The following is a 24484-nucleotide window of genomic DNA, read 5'->3' as shown; positions in this document are numbered from 1 at the left end:
CCTGCTGTGATTTATGTCGGAGAGTGTTTTGCCTGTTTTCCTCTAGGAGTTTTATTGTTTCTGGTCTTACGTTTAGATCTTTAATCCATTTTGAGTTTATTTTTGTGTACGGTGTTAGGAAGTACACAAAAATAAATGATCTCGTGTGCTTTAACCTTGCCGTTCTAGTTTATGTGTATGTGTGCACATCATGTCTGACCCTTTGCGACCCCGTGGCCTGTAGCCCGCCAGGCTCCTCTGTCCTGGGGGTTTCACAGGCAAGAATACTGGAGTGGGTTGCCATTTCCTTCTCCCGGGGATTCTCCTGACCCAGGGACTGAACCCATATCTCCTGCAATGGCAAGCAGATTCTTTACTACTCAGATACCAGGGAAACCCCATAGGTTCTAATAATTTTTACATGCATTTTTAAATGCAAGATCATAACTGCTGCAAATAGAGATCATATTTAATTTATTTCTTTGTTAATTGCCAAGGCTAGAATCTCTAGTACAATGCTGAATAAAAATGATAATAGGCCTTCTTGTATTGGTGCTGTTTAGGAAAAGGCATCCAGGACTTCTCTATTAAGCATAACGTTAGCTGTGGGTCTTTCACAGATGACCTTTGTCAGTTTGAAAAATTCTCCATCTATTGCTTTTTAAGTGTTTGCATGAGGACGGGTGCTGGAATTTGTCATGTGCTTTATTTCCTGCATATATTAAGATGATTGTGTGGTTTGGGTTTTTATTTGTTATTCTATTGATGTGTATTATATTAATTAATTGATTTTTGCATGTTAAATCAACTTTTCATTCCAGGAATAAACCCCCTTGGTCATGTTGTATATTTTTTTTCTGTGTTCCTGGACTTGATTTGAAATATTTTGTGGTGGATTTTTTCATGTATATTGATAAGACATATGGACCTGTAGTTTTCTTTCCTTGTGATGTCTTTTTCTGGTTTTGGCATCATGATAATGGCTTCATACAATGATTTGGAGAGTATTTCCTCCTCTTTTATTTTTTGAAAGAATCTGTGAAGAATTAATATTCATTCTTTGAAAACTGTTTGGTTCCTGATTCTTTCTTCTCGTTGCTGTTCAGTCGATAAGTCATGTCTGACTCTGTGACCCCACAGACTGCAGCATGCCAGGCTTCCCTGTCCTTCACTGTCTCCCAGAGTTTGCTCAAATTCCTGTGCATTGAGTCGGTGAAGCCATCTAAGCATCTCATCTTCTGTCGTCCTCTTCTCCTTTTGCCTTCAATCTTTCCCAGCATCAGGGTCTTTTCCATTGAGTCAGCTCTTCCCATCAGGTGGCCAAAGTATTGGAGCTTCAGCTTCAGCATCAGTCCTTCCAATGAATATTCAGGGTTGATTTCTTTTAGGGTTGACTAGTTCGATCTCCTTGAAGTCCAAGGGACTCTCTAGTCTTCTCCAGATTCACAATTTGAAAGCATCATTTCTTCATGCTCAGCCTTCCTTATGCTCCAACACATCTGTATGTGACTTCTGGAGAAATCATATCTTTGACTATATGGACTTGTATGAGCAAAGTGATGTCTCTGTTTTTTAATACACTGTCTAGGTTTCTCATGAAATTAAAAAACACTTGCTCCTTGGAAGAAAAACCGTGAGTAACCTAAATCCTAAAGGAAATCAACCCTGAATACTCATTGGAAGGACTGATGCTGAAGCTAAAGCTCCAATACTTTGGCTGCCTGATGCAAAGAGCCAACTCATTGGAAAAGACCCTGATGCTGGGAAAGATTAAAGGCAAAAGGAGAAGGGTGAGATGGTTAGATACCATCACAGACTCAATGGACATGAATCTGAGTGACCTCTGGAAGGTAGTGGAGGACAGAGGAGCCGGCATCCTGCAGTCCTTGGGGTCACAAAGAGTCAGACATGACTTATCAACTGAACAACAACAACTAAGTTTGTCATTGCTTTCCTTCCAAGGAGCAAGCGTTTTTTAATTATGTGGCTGAATTCACTGTCTTCAGTGATTTTGGAACCCAAGAAAATAAAATCTGTCACTATTTCCACTTTACCCCCTTCTATTTCCCTCAAAGTGATGGGACCAGATGCCATGATCTTCATTTTTCAAATGTTGAGTTTTAAAACAGCTTTTTCACTCTCCTCTTTCACTTTCATCTAGAGGCTCTTTAGTCCCTCTTTGCATTCTGCCATAAGGGTGGTGTCATCTGCATAACTGAAGTTGTTGATATTTCTCCTGGCAATCTTGATTCCAGCTGTGAATCATCTAGCCTGGCATTTCGTGTGATGTACTCTGCATATAAGTTAAATAAGCAGGGTGGCAATATACAGCCTTGACAAACTCCTTTCCCAATTTTGAACCAGTCTGAGTCTGTTGTTCCATGTCCAGTTCTAACTGTTGCTTCTGGTCCTGCATTCAGGTTTCTCAGCAGAAACCTGAATGGTGGTCTGGTATTCCCATCTCTTGAAGAATTTTCCACAGTTTATTGTGATCCATACCTGTCAAAAGATTTAGCATAGTTAGTGAAGCAGAAGTAGATGTTTTTCTGGAATTCCCTTGCATTCTCCATGATGCAAGGAAGGTTAGCAATTTGATCTTTGGTTCCTCTGCCTTTTCTAAACCCAGCTTGTACTTCTGAAAGTTCTTGGTTCATGTACTGTTGAAGCTTAGCTTGAAAGATTTTGGATATAACCTTGCTGGCATGTGAAATGAGTACAATTGTACAGTAGTTTGAACATTCTTTGGCATTGCCCTTCTTTGAGATTGGAATGAAAACTGACCTTTTCCAGTTCTGTGGCAACCGCTGAGTTTTCCAAATTTGCTGGCATATTGAGTGCAGCATTTTAATAGCATCATCTTTTAGGATTTGAAATAGCTCAGCTGGAATTCCATCACCTCCATTAGCTTTGTTCATATAAATGCTTCTTAAGGCCCGCTTAACTTCACACTCAAGGATGTCTGGCTCTAGATGAGTGACCACACCATCATGGTTATCCAGGTCATCAAGACTTTTTTGTATAGTTCTTTTGTGTAGTCTTGCCACCTGTTCTTAATCTCTTCCCAGGTGATGCTAGTGGTAAAGAATCTGCCTCCCAACGCAGGAGATGCGAGAGACGCGGGTTTGATTCCTGTTTCGGGAAGATCCCCTGGAGGAGGAAAATGGCAACCCACTCCAGTATTCTTGACTGAAAAATTCCATGGACAAGAAGATCCTGGCAGGCTATAGTCCATGGGGTTGCAAAGAATCAGGCACCAGCGAGTGACTAAGAACGCAAAGATCCTTTCTTATGTGAGTTCAGATTTGTTGTTGAGTTTCTCTAGCGAATTTTTCATTTCAGAGTTTGTACTTTTAAACTCCAAAACTTCTACTTGGTTCTTTTATTTTTTTTCCTCCAATTTAATTCTTTAAACATAGTTTTTAAAGTTCTTTGAGCATATTTACACTAACTGATGTAAATTGTTTGTCTCCTAGATCCAACATCTGGGCCGCCCCAGGGATGTTTTCTGTTGGTTGCTTTATTCCTCTGCATATGCTCTATATTTTCTTGTCTCATTGCCTGGGTCAGAATTTTTTGTTGAAAACTGGAAATTTTAAATAACAATCTGTAACAATTCTGTCATCAGCTCCTCTCCCTCCAGGGACTGCTGTTGTTGCTGGGGTTTCTGAGTATGTTTGTTTGCTTTTGTCTCTCTGTTTGCTGCCTATTGGTTCAGTGGCTTTCCTGGGATAACTTTATTCCCTGCGGTGTGCAGCCGCTGAGTTCTCTGCTTACTTTTTCTTCTTTTTTTAAGTTCTTGTTTATATTTTAAAGCCCAGCTTCCTGGACTTTGCCCTGTGTCCATACAATGTAGTGCTCAGCCAGCGATTGATCAGATTTCCTTGACTGCCTTGACCATCAGTTTTCCATCCATTGTCAAGTTTATCTGTGAGCGAAGGTAACCTTCAAACTTCAGGGGGTTTCCACACTGTCCCTAGTTTTTTCTTCTTGCTCTCAGAGGGCCTCAATGTCAGTCAGCGGTGAGTGACAGATTCTCAGATTTTCCAGATCTTTCCTGGGTACACGTGTGCTTCTGTGCGTGCAAAGTCGCTTTAGTCATGTCTGACTTTTTGCAACCCCATGGACTGTAGCCCACCAGGCTCCTCCATCCATGAGATTCTCCAGGCAAGAATACTGAAGTCAGCTGCCATTTCCTCCTCCAGGGGAATCTTCCCCACCCAGGGGTTGAATTTGCATCTCTTCTGCCTCCTGCATTGGCAGGCAGGTTCTTTTCCGCTAGTGCCAACTGAGGAGCCCTCCTAGTCCTATGCATTCGCACAACCTTTTAGAACCTCAGGATATGTTGGGACTCTTCAAAGTTCCCTTTAGTTTTCTAGTTCTCCAGGTCTTCCTTTTAAATTTTGAGCAGGCTCTTCTTTGCACCAACTGAAATTACAGCCTCTGGCAACTGTGATGTTACCAGCAGATTCCTTTTTTGCCTTTTTCAGTAACGTCCTGGGCATAGGGCTTTGTTCACAGAGCCAAGCTCACAGTCAAATCAAAGAGTAATAACACCCTGGGAATAGAGATTTTCCTGCACAATCTAGTGCCCGGTCAAACTACTGACTGTGCTCTGGGTCTGAGCCTTTCAGCAGAATGCACCCCTGAACTGAAAAAGGAGCACAGCCCAGAACAGCCCCAAATCTGAAATGCCACAGACTCACTGCTTACTGAGGTTCAGTAGTTTCTCTTGAAATTCTTCAGTTTGTTCTCTGCCTATAATTTCTATCATTCCAAAATGGTGGAATTTTACTGTTTGCAAGACTTTTTTTGCTTTTGAGGGAACGTGGATTCACTGAGTTTCTTGCCCTGCCATTATTAGCACAGGTCTTTTTTTTTTTTTTTAAGATGTTTTATTGGAGTATATTTTATTTTAAATGTTATGTTAATTTCTTCTGTACAGCAGAGTGATTCAGTTATACATATATATGTATGCTGTTGATGTTCATCACTCAGTCATATTCAACTCTTCTCAACCCCACAAACTGTAGCCTGACAGGCTCCTCTGTCCATGGAATTCTCTAGGCAAGAATACTGGAATGGGTAGCCATTCCCTGCTCCAAGGGATCTTCCCAACCTGGGTCTCTTATGTCTCCTACATTGGCAGGCGGGTTCTTTACCATCAGCGCCATCTGGGAAGCCCCATATGTACACTGTGTGTGTGTGTGTGTGTGTGTGTGTGTGTTTGTGTGTGTGTGTGTATTCTTTTTCATTTTCTTTCCTATTATGGTTTATCACAGGATATTGAGTATAGTCCCCTGTGCTATACAACAGGACCTTGTTTATTCATTATGTAAATAGCAGTTTGCCTCTGGTAGCCTAGTCCCAAACTCTGAATCCAACTTTCCCTCACCCCACCTGCCCCTTGGCAACCATAAGTCTGTCCTCTATGTCTGTAAGTTTGTTTCTGTTTCAAAAAAAGTTCATTTGGGTCCCTTTTTAGATTTCACATGTAAGTGACATCATATGATAACTCTTTTTATCTGACTTGCTTGACTTGGTATGATGACCTCTAGTTGCATCCAGGTTCCTGCAAATGGAATTATTTCATTCTTCTTATGGCTGAGTAGTATTTCATGCGGGCTTCCCTGTGGTTCAGAGGGTAAAGCGTCTGCCTGCAGTGCGAGAGACCCGGGTTCCATCCCTGGGTCGGGAAGATCCCCTGGAGAAGGAAATGGCAACCCACTCCAGTATTCTTGCCTGGAAAATCCCTTGGACAGGGGAGCCTGGCAGGCTATAGTCCATGGAGTCACAAAGAGTCGGACACAACTGAGCGACTTCACTTTCTTTTTTCTTTCTTTCTAGTATTCCATGTATATATATATATATATATATATATATATATATATATATTTATCTTCTTTATCCACTCATTTGTTGATGGACATTTTTTAGGTTGCTTTCATGTCTTGGCTGTTGTAAACAGTGCCAATAGGAATAAGAGGTGTGTGTATCTCTTTGAATTATAGTTCTGTGCAGACATACTTAGCATAGGCTTTTTGAATCTCATCGTATCGACCCATTTAGCTACCATTTGTTTCTATTTTGTATAGCAGTCTACCTTGTGGCTATATCTCACTTTGATTATGCATCCACTGGTATTTGTGTCATTTTCAATTTTTGGTGACTGTAGATAAAGTCACCACAAACTCTCAAATACAGGTTTTGTGTGACATTTGTTTTCATTGCCCTTGGATAAACACCTGGCAGGTGGGTTTCCAGGCTGTGTGGTAAGCATGTATTTAAAGTTTAAGAAACTGCCAAACTGTTTTGCAAAGTTGCCGTGACATTTTGCATCTCAATCAGTAAAAAGGAAGGCTCCAGTTGCTTCATACCCTCTCCGCCATTGTGGCATTTGAGAGTCTACACATTTGGGATAAAAGTCATTTATCAGCAATGTGTTTATCAAATATTTTCTCCTATCCGTGGCTTGTATTTTAGCATTAATGATAACATTTGAAACACTAGAATTATCAGTTTTGAAGCAGTCCAATCTATTAATTTTATTCTTTTATGAATTGTGCTTTTGGTATCATTTATAAGAAATTTCTGGCTTCCCAGTGGCTCTCCTGCCAACGCAGGAGATGCAGGAGGTGTGTGTCCGATCCCTGGGTGGGGAAGACCCCCTGGAGGAGGAAACAGCTGCCCACCGCAGTATTGTGGCCTGGAGAATCCCATGGACAGAGGAGTCTGGTGGGCCACAGTCCGTAGTGTCACACAGCGTTAGACACGACTCAGTGACTGAGCATGCACATACGTAAGAAATCTTTAACTAATTCAAGGAAAACCATAAAGATTTTTTCCTATATTTTCTTCTAAAAGTTTTGTAGCTTTGGGTTTTACATTTAGGTCTAGGACCCATTTTGAACTATTTTGTGTGTGTGTGTAAGGGTTGCAGTATAAAGAGTTTCATGGTTCACATTTGGATGTCCAATTATTCCACCATTATTTATGGAAAAGACAATTTTCCTCCATTGAACTACTTGTATGCCCATATCAAAATTGGCTGGATGAGTGGGTTTATTCCTAGAGTTTCTATTCTTTTTCATTGATCTGTCCTTTTACCAATTCTCATGCTGTCTTAATTTCTGTAGTTTATAATAAATCTTGAGATCAGGTAGTAAGGCCTCCAGCTTTGTTCTTCTTTTCAAAGTTATTTTAGCTCTTCTAGTTTCTTTGCTTGTCCATATAGGTATTAGAATAAGCCTGTGAATACCTGGAAAATATACTTTGGAGATTTATAGGTCAATTTGGAGAGATTTGAAGTCTTAACAGTAATTGGTCTTCTAGTCAATGGAAATTATTCCGTTTATGTAGGTCATTATTTTTTTCATCAGTGCTTTGGAGTTTTTACATGCAGATCATGCACATATTTTGTTGGATTTCTACTTAAATATTTTATTTGGGGGTGATATTGTTAATTTCACTATTTTACAATTTTCTCCATTTTCATATACTCCTGTAGATTTTTTAATATTGACCTCATAACTTGCAGTCTTAGTAAATTCACTTAGTTCTAAGAACTTGGCTGTAGATCCTTTGAGGTTCTCTACATGGATAAATAAGTGAGGTGAAAGCCACTCAGTCGTGTCTGACTCTTTGCAACCCCATGGACTGTAGCCCACCCGGCTCCTCTGTCCATGAGATTCACCAGGCAAGGATACTGGAATGGGGTGCCATTTCCTTCTCCAGGATGTGGATAAATATATTGCCTGCAAATGCATATTTTGTATATTCACTCAACCTGTATATCTGCTATATATGCTATGTCTTTCTGCACCAAGTTGGACCTCCAACACATGCTAAATACAAATGGTAAGGGTGGGTGTCCTTGCTTTGTTCTCTGTTTCAGAGGGAAAGCATTCAGTCTTCTTCATGGTTGTGTGTGATATTAGCTGTAGACAACTAATCTTCTGTAAAGCCCATTCAGTTTTCATCTCACGTTAGATGCTTACATTTTTCAGTTCTAAAATTTCCATGTTATTCTTTTTTGAATAGTTTTCTTTGCTCTTTTGACATTCTGTATTTGTTTCCTCATTAAATGCATATTTTTCCTTGAATCCAAGGTCATATTCCTAATATTTTTAAAATATTTACTAATTCCATATTTTGGGGTCAATTTTTACTGGCAGTTTTATGAGTTGTGTTTTTCCTCTTTTTGTTAAATTCTGGACATTTTGATGCTCTTGGGCTAAATGTCTTGTTTTATCATCTCCTTTATTTAAAATATTGAGTTTTGCTTCGGTTGGTAGTTAATTCTCTTGTGGATAAGCTTGTTCTTTTCAAGACATTTCTAAACTGTGTAGCTTTTCCTTTGGGACTGGTTTTGTTGTTGTTCAGTTGCTCAGCCATGTCTGACTCTTTGCGACCCCATGAACTGCAGCACGCCAGGCTTCCCTGTCCTTCCCTATCTCCTGGAGTTTGCTCAAACTTTGTCCGTTGAGTCGGTGATGCCATCCAACCAACCCATCCTCTGTCCTCCCCTTCTCCTCCTGCCCTCAATCTTTCCCAGCATCAGGATCTTTTCCAATGAGTCAGCTCTTCGCATCAGATGGCCAAAGTATTGGAGCTTCTGTTTTAGCATCAGTCCTTCCAATGAGTATGCAGGGTTGATTTCCTTTAGGACTGACTGGTTTGATCTCCTTGCTGTCGTCCTACTTAGAAGTGTGGCTTTTCCAGTATCTCCACTCCAGCCAGTTGAGATGTGAACATCTCCCAGATCTGGAGACTGTCCAGTCCACAGCTGCCCAGAATGACCCCTGGCCCAGCCTCAGGGAGCCTTGCCTGGCACGTGTACAGCTTAGTGCTCAGAGACCCAATCCTCCTCAGATTCCCGGAGCTCCTTCTCTACACAGAGCCCTTCTTTCCTGAACTGATGCTGCCGATTTCAGTTGCCCCGGCAGGCTTGAGCTGCGGTCCTGCCTATCAACATGAGGCCACCTTGTCCACGTCAACGTCCTCTCCCTTGTGCTGTAGACCCGACCGGAAAGGCAGTCTGAGCCGAAAGCTGGCTCCCCTGGTTGGGTCCTGTCCTGCTTATTGACCAGAAAACCCTTGTACTCATTTCCTAGGGCTGCTGCAAACTCAGTGACTTACACGGGGATGTGGTCTCTTATGGATCCAGACATCCAGAACGGTTTCACGGGGTCAGGATCAAGGTGTGTGCAGGCTGGAAGCCCTCCAGGAGAATCGGTCTCCTTAGCTCTCCAGCTTTTAAAGCTGGGTTCCTTGGTTCATGACGCCCCCTCCATCTTCAAAGCCAGCACCACAGCATCGCACTTCCGAGGGCACATTGCCTTCTCCTGCCGCATCAAGTCTTCCTTTCACGGGGACACTTACGATCGCACTAGGGGTCGTCTGGGTAGCCCAGGATCAATTCTCTATCTCGAGGTCCTTAGGCTAATTGGATTTGCCATTTAGGAACAAGCTGTGCGCTAAACCACACTCCTTATTCTGGGCCCAACTGCGTGAGGCCACGGAGCTGGAATCAAGCTCCAGAAGCCTGGGGGGCTGCACAGGGCGTCGTGTCTTAGGGGTGACAGAGCTGAGGAGGCTGTGGGAGGCTCTCCTCCCAAGGCTGGGAAATGCCCACCCAGGGAGCACCCTCTTTGCAGGAGATGATTTCAGGGGTCTCGAATCTTCTCCAGTCACAGCTCCAGGCTCCCCAAACCCCTGCCCTCTCCTGGTTATCGTAACAGCCTCCTTGCTGGCCTCCTTGCCTCCGACTTCTGGCCACCTCCACAGATCCAGCCATCGCGCCCTCTCACAACCCTTTTCTGAAGCCCGTGGTCCTTTGGACATCTGGCCTGCCACTCCAGCCCCCACAGGAACTGTCTGCCCCCAAGGAGGAGACCTGGGGGCTTCCTGGGCTCCAGGTCAGCCATCCAGGGTACAGCCAGGCGCTGCCCACACTCTCCCTTGCCTGCAACCAGCTGCCACTTTTCTCTGGTGGAGCTGGGCCCCTCCCCAGCCATCTGTGCTCCCTGGTCAGCATTGTAGGGCACGCGTCCCCCAGACCTGTGACCACCTGTCTGTTGGTCCCTCCTCCACAGCCAGGAGAGCCCTGGAGGGCTGATTTCGGGGTGCCTGGCCTCCACACCCACCAGGTCAGAGCAGGGGCCTGGGGCTACTTAGAGGTGGAGGAAGAAAGGGAGAGATTAAAGAAGGGAACATTGAGGGGCAAGGGGCACCCATCCAAGAAGGCAGGACTCCCCCTGCCCTCACCTGGGGAGGGCAGGGACTGGGGGTGGGTAGGAGGGAAGCCGCTACACCCGGTCCCTTCCCTCCATGAGCCTCCACAGGAGATGGAGACTCAGGGTTCCCGAGAGGACAGGGTGTGCAGAGCCGAGCAGGGCCCCGGGGCCCAGGCCCACAGTGCGGCTGGAGGGAGACAACAGCCTTCCTTTCCCTTCCCTCTGGCTCCTCACGGCAGCTCGGAGCTCACCTATCCCATCTCAGACCTTGGGAAGACTCCGCAGCGACCAAGCTGCCTCCTCTGAGTCCTCGGCCCGGGATTCCGGTGGAGAAGAGGCCAGGTTCAGGCTGCAGGGAGGCGGCAGTGAGTCAGGAGAAGGAACTGGGGCAGTGGCAGCCGCCGTCATGATGGAGCCGCTGGCTGCGTACACACAGGGCCACGGAGACGTAGCCCTGGGCTCCGCAAGGGACAAGCGACCACCCGGCCCCCTTGGGGTCTCTGCCTCCCTTCCTATCACCGTCTCCTTTCCCTCCGTGGCTGCCCCCATCTTCCCTGACCTCACATCACAGCTCCACCTCACGCTCCGTTTCCTGAAATCACCGGCCAGGGGACGCTGAGCCCCAGCCTGTGTGGCCCCGGGGGCCCTCAGCACCCCCACCCCGAGGACCTCTCCCTGCACCCCAAGCAGTGCGGGCCGTGGCAAGGATGAACGGCCAGGAGGTGGGCTCTCCAAGAAACAGCAAATCGGTTCCCCTGGGGCCATGGTCCCATCGCCATGAACATGCCTGGCAGCCTCAAAGCAAACAGCCTCCTTTCTGAAAGCTGTCCGGAGCATGGACGCAGCTCTGCCCTCTCCTGTGTCCACCTTCCCGCCCCCCCCAACCAGCACTAGCACCAGCTCCTGGGCACAAGCTCTCGTGTTTCAGAACTCACTCGGTGGCATAGCTATTTTCAATAGCTCAGTGCCAGGGCCAGTGAGCAGGGCCAAGTGCCTTTGCCCTTGAGTGACCCTGGGGCTCGAGCTCCCGATCCAGGGCCTGCCGTTGGACAAAGGGCAGTGGGGGTCTCCCAAAGCAGGGAGACTCTGACCGTTTGTGAAGGTACCATCCCGAGAGCGTGCCCTCCCATGCCAGGATTCAGACTGGCTCAGCCTCCCCACTGGGGAAGAATGAGACCTTAAGCCCTGAGGTCAGAACTCGCAGAGGCCATGCGCAGATGCCCCACAGGAGGTGGACAGGCTCACCTCCCAGGGCTGGAATCCTAGAGAGGCCGCCAGCCACTTCCCAACTTGTCTCAGGGTTATGCCAGGAGAACTGGTGGGCAGGCAACCTGGGTACACGGAGGCCTGGGGGCCAGGCCCAGAACTAGAGCCTTCTCCATCCTCCAGCAACCTCACTGTGAGTGGTAAGGAGACCCCAGCCCCTCCCCACACCCATCTCACAGAGAGACACTTATGAATACTGGAACATTCTTCCTGTGTATGTGCTCAGTCATCTCAGTCGTGTCCGACTCTTTGCGACCCCATGGACTGTAGCCCGCCAAGCTCCTCTGTCCATGGAGTTCTCCAGGCAATAATACTGGAGTGGGTCAGCATACTCTCCTCCAGGGGATCTTCCCAACCCAGGGATCAAACCCACACCTCTTACATCTCCTGCATTGCAGGCAGATTCTTTACTGCTGAGGTACTATGGAAGCTCTAATATTCTTCCTTCAGTTCAGTTCAGTTCAGTCGCTCTTCAGTCGTGTCTGACTCTTTGCGACCCCATGGACTGCAGCACGCCAGGCTTCCCTGTCCACCACCAACTCCCAGAGCTTGCTCAAACTTGTGTCCGTCGAGTCAGTGATGCCATCCAAGCATCTCATCCTCTGTCGTCCCCTTCTCCTCCTATCTTCAATCTTTCCCAGCAACAAGGTCTTTTCCAATGAATCAGTTCTTCGCATCAGGTGGCCAAAGTATTGGAGTTTCAGCTTCAGCATCAGTCCTTCCAAGGAATACTCAAGACTGATTTCCTTTAGGACTGACTGATTGATCTCTTTGCAGTCTTTCCTAAGAGTATCTAGAGTTGGTTTCCTTTAGGACCAACTGGTTTCATCTCCTTGTTGTCCAAGGGGACTGTCAACAGTTGCTGGGTGTGGGTTACCACCAGGCACCTCCAGCAGTGCCCGTGAGTACCTCCCCCAGGCCCCTCTTCAGGTCCTCCTGTCTTCAGTCTAAAGGATTTCCTTTAGCATTTCTTATAGTATGAGTCTGTTGGCAAGGAATTCTCATGGATGTCACCTGCCAGAGAATGTCATTGTTTCTCCTTATTTTAAAAAATACGTCTTTGCTGGACACAGAATTCTAGAATAGCTTTTTTATTTTTCCCAGGACTTCAACAATGTTGTTCTGTAATCTGTGACATCCATTGTTTATGATGAGAAGTCAGTTAAAGCTATTTTTACTCTCTATGTACTCTTAAAAAAATACTTTGACGACATTTCTTTTCATCTTCAGTTTTTTCATGTGTTTTACTATGGTACACCTGGGTGTGGTTTCTTACGTATTTTCTCTTTTGGCCCACTGAGAATCTTAGATCTGTGAGTTAATGCTTTCAATTAAATTTCAATTTTTTAAAAAACAACTATTATTTAAAATATTTTTTCTGTCCCATTTGACTTTCTTTTTCTCCTCGGACTCCATTCACATAAATGTTAAGTTGCTTGAAATTGTTCCTCAGTTTACTGAGGCTCTGTCCCATGCTTTAAAGATCTTTTTATCTCCAGGTTCCAGTTGGTGGGTGGCTCAGACAGTAAAGAATCCACCTGCAATGCAAGAGACTTGGGTTTGATCCCTGAGTCAGGAGTCAAGAAGATCCCCTGGAGAAGGGAATGGCTGGCTGCCCACTCCAGTGTTCTCACCTGGAGAATTCCATGGACAGAGGGACATGGTGGGCTACAGGCCATGGGGTCACAAAGAGCTGCACATGAGTGCGTGACTCACACTTTCACTTTCTCGCTTTGAGTTTGCTTTGTTTCTGGTGACCTGTTTTCACGTTTACTAACGCTGTCTTCTGCAGTGTTCCGGCTGCCACTCAGCACGCTTTTCACTTCAGCTACTGTATTTTCCTATTCTAAAATTTTAATTTGTTTCTTCTTTAGAGTTTTTATTTCTCTCTTGATATTTCCCACCCCAGTGGGAAAATACATACATACAATCAATCCATCTTTTTCTGTAAATTTTAAAAAACATATCTATAATACTTACAGTTCTTATCAAGTAATTCTGACAGCTGGGTTTCTGTCAGTTTGCTTCTTCTGACCAAGATTTTCTTTTGTTTATCTCACATGTTCTTGCCTCTTTGCATGCCTGAAAAGTCGTTCAAGTGTTAGTCACTCTCTTTGCTACCCCATGGACTGTAGCCTGCCAGGCTCCTCTGTCCATGGAATTCTCCAGGCAGGATTACTGAAGTGGGTTGCCATTCCCTTCTCCAGGGGATCTTCCTGACCCAAGGGTCAAACTCAGGTCTCCTGCCTTGCAGGCAGATTCTTTACCGCCTCAGCCACCAGGGAAGGCCTCTTCTCATGCCAGGTAATATACAAAGGTCCGTCTAGTCAAGGCTATGGTTTTTCCAGTGGTCAAGTATGGATGTGAGAGTTGGACAGTGAAGAAAGCTGAGCGCTGAAGAATTGATGCTTTTGAACTGCGGTGTTGGAGAAGACTCTTGAGAGTCCCTTGGACTGCAAGGAGATCCAACCAGTCCATCCTAAAGGAGATCAGTCCTGGGTGTTCATTGGAAGGACTGATGTTGAAGCTGAAACTCCAATACTTTGGCCACCTCATGCGAAGAGTTGACTCATTGGAAAAAACCCTGATGCTGGGAAGGATTGGGGGCAGGAGGAGAAGTGGACGACAGAGGATGAGATGGCTGGATGGCATCACCGACTCGATGGACATGGGTTTGGGTAAACTCTGGGAGTTGGTGATGGACAGGGAGGCCTGGTGTGCTGCAATTCATGGGGTCGCAAAGAGTCGGACACGACTGAGCGACTGAACTGAACTGAACTGAATTTTAAATTAAATAACAGACGTTGTGAATGATATATTGTAGAGGCTCTGGGTTCTGGTATTCTCCTCAGAAGAATGTTACCTTTTGTCCTTGTTGTTGTTGTTGAGTCGCTAAATTGTGTCTGACTCTTTGTGACCCCATGGACTGTAGCCGGCCAGGCTCCTCTGTGTGTGAGATTTCCCAGGCAAGAATCCTGGAATGGCTTGCCATTTCCTCCACCCCTTGGTCTCGTGGGTCTCTTGCACTGGCAGGTGGATTCTTTACCACCAGCGCCCCCTTTTGTTCTAGAGTCACCAACATTAACAACCATCGCCTGGGCCTTGTGGAAGTCTGGGGTTTAGCCTTTGAAAAGGCAAGTCTACCCAGTTTTCTCCCTGTCCGGCAGCACCACCCTAAGTCTTAGGACTTGACCTTTATGCCTAAGGCATAGCCTTTCCTTGGTTCCAGTTGAAGGACCAAAAGTACAGAAATTGAACTTCCACTTCTGTATCCCCTGAGCTGACCAGCCAGTTAAATCTCTGCTCTCTTCTTAAAGACTGTGGGTGTTGCTTTTCACTGATATTTTTGGATGTAACCTTGCGTATGTACAGTTTATGAGTCAGACAAGAGGCATTTATATGCAGATTCAAGGATATCCTCTTCCACCCCTGGACTCTCTTTTGTCCTGTATTTCCTCCTCATTTTCTAGTTTCTCTGGTTTTGCTGAGTTCAGACCTTGACTCGTCAGCCTTTTTAGACGGCTACTTTCTTCTTTATCTCTATTCCTGTGTGCCTTGTAAACTGGAGGATGCCTCCAGGGCAAAAATTCATTATACATAGATCTCATCTGCTGTTTCCCTTGTTTTATGTGTCGTATCCTTTCAAGTTTCAGCCCATTGTTGATTGTTTTTAAGTGTCTTCAACCAGCTGTTCTTATGTTTTGTCCAGAGTGCAATTACCGTCAGGAGAAAGCATGATCTGTTAACAAGCAATTCCACCATTATTGGACTATTTAGACATTTGATTTTACTTTAAAAATATTATTATAGTTGCCCTGGAAATTGATAAAATAATACATAAAGCCCAATATATTTTTCTCTCAGCTTCCCTTTATGATGATAGCTTTAGTGCAATATCAAAAAAAGGAAGCTGATGTTGGTACAATACTGTTAATTAGACCACAGCAGTTATTTAGTTTCTACCTCCATTCATTTGTGTGTTGTTTGTGTGCATGTGTGTGTATAGTTCTATGCACTGTGGTCCCATATATAATTCAGGTAACCGTTTATTACACAAAGGATCTCCTTTTGCTATTCCCTTATATTCTCACCCCTTCCATTCTTGTGCCTTAGAAACCATTCATATGTTCTTGATTTCTGTATTTTTGTCATTTTGATAATGTTATGCAAATGTAATTACATAGTATGTGAGATTTTTGAGACTGACTTTTGCACTGAGAACAACACTCTTGAGATCCATCCAGGCTGTTGTATGTACCAACACTTTGTTCCTTTTCTTTCTTTTTATATTTGAATTTTTAAAAGTAAACTTATACTTTGAGAACAGTTTGACATGTACAGAATTATTCCAAAGGTTGTACAAGGAGTTCACGTATACCCCACACCAAGTTCCTCCTATTATTAACATCTTACATTAGTATGGCAATTTGCCACAATTTGTGAGCCAGTATTGATATGTCGGTATTAACTAGAGCCCATATATTGAGTTGGCCAAAATGTTTGTTCCACTTTTTCATAAGATGTTACAAAAAAACCTGAATGAATTTTTGGCCACCCCAATACGATATACATTTCCTTACTTTTCCTTTAATGTCTTTTTTCTCTTTCAGGATTCCACCCAGGAAACCATATTACATTTAGATGTCATATCTCCTTAGGCTTGGAGGAGGGCTTGGCAACCCACTTCAGTATTCTTTCCAGGAAAATCCTATAGATTTTCCATGAACAGCCTGGTGGACTACAGTCCACGGGGTCACAAAGAGTCAGACATGACCGAGGCAATTGAGCATTCTTTGGTCTCTTGTGGTTGCGACAGTGTCTAAAGTGTTTCTTTCCTTTTGTTTTATAATTTTATTTTTGAGAGTTTTGAGGAGTACTTGTCAGATGTTTTGTAGAATGTTTCAAAACTGGGATTTGTGTGATGCCTGTCTCACGATTAGAGCAGGATAATGTGTTTTGGGAAAGAAGACCACACAGGAAAAGTAACAGCCTCACCACATGGTATCAAGGGCAGATATTGTCAATACGCCTTATCATTGTTGATGCTGACCCTGATGACCTGGCTCGGGGTCGTGTTTGTCAGATTTCTTCACTGTGGCTGTAGTCTTTCGATCTCTCCTCTTTGGAAGGAAGTCTGTATAGGCAGCCCATACTTGAGGACTGGAAGATATGCCCCCCCATCCTGACAGCTGAATGTTTGCACCATTATTTGGAATTCTCCTGCGTAGGATATTGTCTATATTCATTCATTCAATCATTTATTTATGTCAGTATGAACTCAAGGATATTTAGTTTATACTTTAGCTTACTGTGTTTTTTAAAAAGATTGATTTATTTATTTGGCTGTGCCAGGTCTTAGGTGCAGCACGGGGGACCTGGTTTCCTGACCAGGGATCGAATAGAGCCCCCTGCATTCGGAGTGCCAAGTTTTAGTCCCTGGACCACCAGGAAAATGCTCCAATACCACGTTTCTATTTTGTTCCTCAGAATTGTTTCAGCTTTGGCCATTGGGCTCCCTTTGAACTGACAGCTTTATCCCGTTGACATATTTCAGGTGGTTGTGAGTTTTCTGGTTTGCTTTGGTTTTTAGGCACTTTCTTCCTTTCCGGCACTGCAGGATGCTTCAGGCACCTCTGGTACTTCCTGGTCTCCCTCCTACAGTCGGTCATTTTCCCAGGGAACCCTGGTTCCTTCTCTTGGATAATGTTACAAGAAGCCAACATCTGGGTACAAGATGTGTTTGCTGCTACTGGAGAGTCATTGCTTCTCGGCCCTCCAAGCCAATGGCGCAAGGAGACTGTTTGCTTATACTACCTCGTATATATGCGCATCAATACAAAGCTCTCCATGTAACCGTCTGTGTTTATATTACAGTGAACATGTTCATGCTGGTGTCTCCAGCTCTGCTGCACTGGCACGTGGATCATTCTAGACTCCTCCCCTTACTCATCTGTAACTTCTCACTCAGACAATGAAAAATTTGGTTCCTACCATCTGCCATCTATTTTTTAATTGTTCACTTCCAGGGTACACGCCTAGTGGCTTCATAATTGTTAGCCCACACATTCCCCCATAGGAAATAGCTCCTTGAATTAGAATACCGTGTTTATGTGCACCTACGTGCAGTTATTTGCCCTCAGTCTTACTGACTCTACTATTTTCAAAGTTCCTTACACCCACCCCGTTCCCTTCTGTGAGGTCGTGTCATCCGTGTCTAATATATTTAGATTATTCTGTCACCATCTGCATTTTATCCTGAGATGCCCCAACCTCCTAAATGACTTTTTTCAATTTGCATGTAGTGCAGTTCACTCTTTGTACTGCAAAGTTCTATGGGTTTTGACCAATGAATAGGGTCCTGTGTCCACCACTGTAACGTAATAAAAAATAGCTTCGCTGCCCTAAACTATCTCTTGTGCTTCAGTCGTTCAACACCTTCCCCCAACCTCTCAGCAGCCACACTTTTTTCACTATCTCTATAGTTTTGTCTTTCCCATAATGTCATGTCAGAAATCTATTGTACACAGCCTTTTAAAAGAATTTTTTTCACTCAACAATATTCTAAACAGTATAATTATTCATTTAGAAATGGGCATTTAGTACAGACATTATGGAGAACGGTATGATAATCCCTTGAAAAAACTAACAATAGAGCTACCAGATGATCCTGCAATCCCACTGTGGGCATATATTCAGAGAAAACCATGATCCAAACGGATGCATGCACCCCAGGTTCCTTGCAGCACTGTTTACAATCGGCAAGACATGGAAGCAACCTAAATGTTCATCAACAGAGGGGTGAATAAGGGACATGTGGCACATAATGCACAATGGAATATTGCTTGGCTATTAAAAATCATGAAATAATGCCATTTGCATCAAATACACCTATAGATTGTCAAACTGAGCGACTAAGTCCGACAGAGAAAGAACAGCATATTGCTTATAAGGGGAATCTAAAAATTAAGGATACAAATGAACTTACTTACAAAATAGAAATGATTCCACAGACTTAGAGAACAAATTTATAGTTACCATGGGGGAAGGGCAGAGGGGAGGGATAGTTAGGGAGTTTGGGATTGACACGTACCACTATGTTTAAAATTGATAACCAACAAGGACCTACGGTATAGCACAGGGAACGCTGCTCAATATTATGGAACAACCTAAATGGAAAAAGAGTTTGAAAAAGAGTAGATACGTGCGTGTGTATAACCAAAGCACTTTGCTGTACACCTGAAACTAACAAAACATTGTTAATCAACTATGTTCTAAGCATAATATAAAATAAACAGTTTTCCAAAAATGGGTTCATATATGATATTATGGAGAAGCAGACACAGAGAACAGACTTGGGGACACAGCGGCGGAAGGAGAGGGTGGGACGGATTGAGAGAGAAGCATGGAAACACACATTACCGTGTATAAAATAGATAACCAGTGGAAATTTTCTGTGACCCAGAGAGCTCAAATCAGGTGATCTGTGACAACCCAGAGGGATAGGATAGGGTGAGAGGAGGGAGGGAGATTCAAGAGGAAGGGGACATACGTACACCTATGGCTGATTGATGTTGATGTATGGCAGAGACCAACACAATAATGTAAATCAATTATCCTCCAACTAAAAACGAATAAATTCTTAAAAAATAAACGGACATTTCATGTCTATCCATGTCTTTGTGACTCAATAGATCATTTCCTTTTCTTGTTGAATAATATTCCATTGTGTGGATGAACCACAGTTGGTTTATCCATTCTCCTAGGAAAGACACCTTGGTTGCTTCCAGTTTGGGGCATTTATGAATAAAGTTTCTATCAACATTTATTTGCAGGTTTTTGGGTGGACTTCTGTTTTCAATTCGGTTGGATAAATACTGAGTAGTTTGATGGACCCTGTGGTAAGATTATGTTTCACTTTGTAAGAAACTGTCGAACTATCTCCTAGAAGACTGTTATTTTGCCTTCTTACCAGCAATGAATGAGATTTCCTGTTACTCTGCACCTGTACCAGCCATTGGGAATTGGACTTTAGGCAACCTAATGGATGTGTTTGTATCTCATCGTTGTTTTAATTTGCAAGTCCCTAGTAACAACAGGGGTCTGTCTATTCAAAGCTATGGTTTTTCCAGTAGTCATTTAGGGATGTGAGAGTTGAACCATAAAGAAGGCTGAGCGCTGAAGAATTGATGCTTTCAAATTGTGGTTTGAAAGGAGATCAAACCAGTCAATCCTAAAGAAAACCAACCCTGAATATTCATTGGAAGGACTGACACTGAAGCGCCACTATTTTGGTCAACTGTTACAAAGAGCCAACTCATTGGAAAAGACCCTGATGCTGGGAAAGATAGAGGGCAGGAGTAGAAGGGGGCAACAGAGGATGAGATTGTTGGATGGCATCACCAATTCAATGAACATGAGTTTGAGCAAACTGTGGGAGACAGTGAAGGACGGGGCAGCCTGGTGTTCTGCAGTCCATGGGGTTGCAGAGAGTCAGAGATGACTGAGCAACTGAGCAACAACAATGACATATGATACTGACTACCCTTCATAGACTTATTCTCCCTGTGTGTATCTTCTTGGATGAGAAGTCACTTCAGATCTTTTTTTCCATAAGTTGTTTTATTTCCTATTGGTGAATTTTAAGAGTTCTTTTTTTTTTTTAATTTGGGTATAAGTCCTTTAGCAGATATGTGTTGGACAAATATTTCTTCCCAGTATGTGAACTGGATTTCCATTTTCTTCAGTGTCTTTTGCAGGACAGAAGTTTTAAATATTAATAACATCCGATTTATCACCTTTTCCCTTCACAGAGCATGCTGTTGATAGTGCTTGTAAAAGCTCATCGCCAAACCCAAGGTCAGGTAGAATTCTCCCCATGTCTCCTTCTAGGAGTTTATAGTTTTATATTTTAAGTTTAGATTTATGATCTGGGCTTCCCTGGTGGCTCAATGGTGAAGAATCTGCCTGCAATGCAGGAGACCTGAGTTTGATCCCGGGGTCGGGAAGATCCCCTGGAGGAGGGCATGGCAACCCACTCCAGTATCTGGCCTGGAGAATCCCATGCACAGAGGAGCTTGGTGGGCTACATACAGTCCATGGGGTCACAAAGAGTTAGAAATGATGGATCGACTGAGCACAGCACCAGTTTATGATTTATTTCCCTTTTATTCTTGAAGAACATTGTTTTCTTGATATAGGATTTGGGGGTTGACAGTTATTTTCTTTCAGAACTCTAAAAATACACCTCTTCTTCCTGACCCTCATGAGAAATCTGCTTTTGTCTGGATTGCTGTGCTGTGCACAGTAGCTCAGTCCTGTCTGACACTTTGTGACCTCATGGACTGCAGCCCACCAGACTCCTCTGTCCATGGATTTCTCCAGGTAAGACACTGGAGTGTGTTGCCATGCCCTCCTCCAGGGGACCTTCTCTACCCAGGAATCGCACCCTCATCTCCTGTACTACAGGCAGATTTACCACTGAGCCAACAGGGAAGCCCTGTTTGGATTGAGGTTCCCCTAAATATAGTATGTCATTGCACTCTGGTTGGTCTCAGCAATCCTGTATCTTCAGTTTTCAAAAGTTTCATTATGATGCTTCTTGGCATGGACTTCTTCGGGTTCCTTCTATTTGGGATTCACTCAGCTTCTTGAATCTATAGGTTGACACCTTTTGCCAAATTAGAGGAATTATCAGCTATCATTTCTTTAAATCTTCTTTCAGCCTCACCTTTCTGTCCTCTCTTTCTCAGACTCCAATGACGAGATTGTTAGAATCTTCAACAGGTCATTGAGTGTCTTTTTATTTACTCGCTTGTTTTTTTTTTCCATTCTATTTTCTCTCTTTGGCTCAGGCTGGTCCTTCTTTGATTCTATTGATCTCTTTAGAGTTCAGAGCTTTCTGCCTTTGTCATCTCCAGTCCACCTTTGAGCCCGTCCAGCGATTTTTAAATCTCAGTTATTGCTTCTTTTTTTCTCTTTTAGTTCCAAAATTTCCCCTTGGCATCATTGTATATCTTTTACTTCTGATTTTCTGGATTTTTTTTTCATGTGTCTCAAGCGTCTTCAAATTGCTGTGGAAGCACTTTTGTGATCACTGCCCTGTAATCCTTGTCAGATAATTTCAACATCTGATTCATCTCAGTGTTGGCATCTGTCGATTGTTGTTTCTCTTTCAGATGGTGATTGCCCTGATTCTCGGTATGATGAGTGGTGCTCTATCGTATCCAGGATCTTTGAGGCATTATATAGCAAGACTCTGGATCCTATTTAATCTCTGTCTAGGTCTCCTTGCTTAGGTGCCATGTGCAGGCCTGGGTGGGGTGAGTATTCAGCTTCCCACCTGATGTCTTGAACCCCCACCTGAGCTAAAGTGACCCTCCAACTCACAGCACCTTGCTGGCAAAAGGCGAGACTGGAAGCTTGGTTCCCCCCTCCCCGAACTCTGCTGATACCACCTCGACAAAAGCATAGCACTGCCGTGCACACCATCTGCTTGCCATTGGCTGAGGGTGAGGATTCAGCTCCCCGCTGGGTCCCGCTGGTACCAAGTGTGGGGAAGTCAAGTTCCAAATGGTGCTGTCTCACACCATCTCCCGCTGCCTCATCCTGCCTCCAGGATCTGTGTTGTATGCCCAGGAGCCGGCTGACTGCTCTGGGAGCTGTACGTTCATTCGCTGAGCGCTTGGGCTGCCTCTGTGTCCTGATCCTGCAGCTGCTCGGGTGGACGGTGCCTCCTTGCTCGCTCCCCCAGCAGAGAGGCAGTCTCATTGGTGTTTGACTCCACGAGGGCAGGTATCTTTAAAAATGGCTTTCTGCTCTGCTAAGCTGCCTATTCCCTTTGGCTACAGGGAGCAGGCTCTTCTTGGGACTTTTTTTTGTCCAGGCCTCACCATCTGGTAAGGATTATACCAGTGCGGGATGGGTGGGAGGCAGAGACAAAGCCCAGGGACCCAGGGCCACATTGCCCCTAAGTCCTAAGACCCTTTGGCCATCCTTTGCTCCACCCTTCAGAATCTTTCCAAGCTGGATAGGTTATGCCGAAGGTTTTTGGTTTTTTTTTTTCTTTCATTGTAAAGGGGAGTAAGGAAGATGGAGGCCACTCCATCGTGGCTAGAACTGTAAATTTCTATTTTAACATCTTCCTTAACCATTTTAGAAGGAAATCGGGTTCTTGAGTTCCCCAAATGGGCCAGTGAACCCTCTCAGGAACCACAATCCTCAGCATGGGGAACACTTGGGAAGTCCCTACAAGAAGTTTTACCTTTACAACTGGCAAAGTAAATGTTTATGTTATTATTAAAAGGAACATGCACACCTTAAAAAATATTCTGATAGAATGTGTAGGCTCTGTGCCCAGACCTAGACAACTCTGTTTGGGTTGAGGAGAGACATGTGGGCACTGGTAGGTGCCCTCTGCCCCTTGCCAGGTCTCCATGGCTGTTCTCATCACACATCTGACCCCTCTTCTAATTACTGATTCTTCTTATTTTAAGATTTTTTTAAAAATATTTAATGTTTTGTGTTTTGGGGCTTCCCTGGTGGCTCAGTGGTAAAGAATTCTCCTGCCAATGCAGAAGACGCAGGCTCAATCCCAAGGTCAGGAAGATCCCCTGGAGAAGGGCATGGCAACCCACTTCAGAATTCTTGCCTGGAGAATCCCATGGGCAGAGGAGCCTGGCAGGCTACAGTCCATGGGGTTGCAAAGAGTCAGACATGAGTGAGGGGGCTTAGCACACACACACTTTTATGTTTTGGATTTTTGGTCTCGAGGCACATGGGATCTTAGTCCCATGCCTGGGGATCAAATCCACATCCCCTACGTTGGAAGGGGAAGTCTTAACCACTGGACTGTCAGGGAAGTCCTCTAATTCCTAATTTTTAGCTCTTCTCAATGTGAAGAAGTGATGCAGACCCAGGTTCTGTACCTGCGCCTGCCACTCACTAGCTGAGTCACAGCAGATCCGCAAAGATGGCATAGCATGTGAACAGACCTTATGGGGTAGCTGTGATGATTAAATTTAATAAGGTGGGTGAAGGTGAGAATGCAACGGCCAACATCAGTTCTCAATAAATGTTTGTTAAATGGATGGAAAGAGAGCCTGGCTCAGTGGCTGAAGTGTCAGCATCGATTCTTGACATACTATGGTATTTCTTTCTCAGCCTCCTGGAATCATCTCCGGGAGCCAATCCTTGACTGCCTCCAGGGCATAGGGACCCCGTCTGCGATCGCTTACTGCCTGTTACCAGCCCTGTGATGGCCCGTGTCACTGTGTACCCCAGTTGCCTCTTCTGGTCTTGGTGACCCTGGAGAATGGACCCTCTTTGAAGGGTTCACTTCTCGCTGTATCCATGGGACCTGTGAACACCATAGCATCCCTCAGGGGCGGCGGGGCAGCTGAAGGGAAGAATCCTAAGGCTAATGCCCCCTTAGTGTCACCAATGAGTGGGTGTGAGAGGACAGAGAGCCTGCAAGGGAAACCGAGATGGTCAGCAGATATCGCAGACGCCAGGGAAGAAGAGATTGTCAAGAAAGGAAGGGAGACACCGGATCTGGTGACGTGGCTGCCGCTGCTGCGACTCTGTGTGGCTGGCTTGAGGGTTGGGGTGCGGGTGGGGCTAAATAAACCCTGCTCCTGGAGCAAGGTGCTACCTGACTGTCCACGGCCCAGCACAAGTGCTCCTGCAGGAGACGCACCCAAAGCAGCAAAGCCTGGGCCCTGCCTCCTCTGCACAAGACTCCCCCTCTTCCAGAAACATCCATGAAACCCACAGTGTGTGTAACAACCATAGCAACTATCCCCACCATCATCATCAGAGCTACAGTGCTGGGTGAGCTAAGTCATTCAGTCGTGTCTAACTCTTTGCAACACTATGGACTGTAGCCCACCAGGCTCCACTGTCCATGGGATTCTCCAGGCAAGGATGCTGGAGTGGGTTGCCATGCTCTCCTCCAGGGGATCTCACACTGAAGCCTGGGGAGGGGAAGGGGCTTTCCTGAGCTCCAGGCT

The sequence above is a fragment of the Giraffa tippelskirchi genome, chromosome 12 (assembly GCF_054371585.1).
Source record: "Giraffa tippelskirchi isolate mGirTip1 chromosome 12, T2T-mGirTip1v1.2.pri, whole genome shotgun sequence".
Lineage (NCBI taxonomy): Eukaryota > Metazoa > Chordata > Mammalia > Artiodactyla > Giraffidae > Giraffa > Giraffa tippelskirchi.
This window is presented reverse-complemented; position numbering follows the sequence as displayed.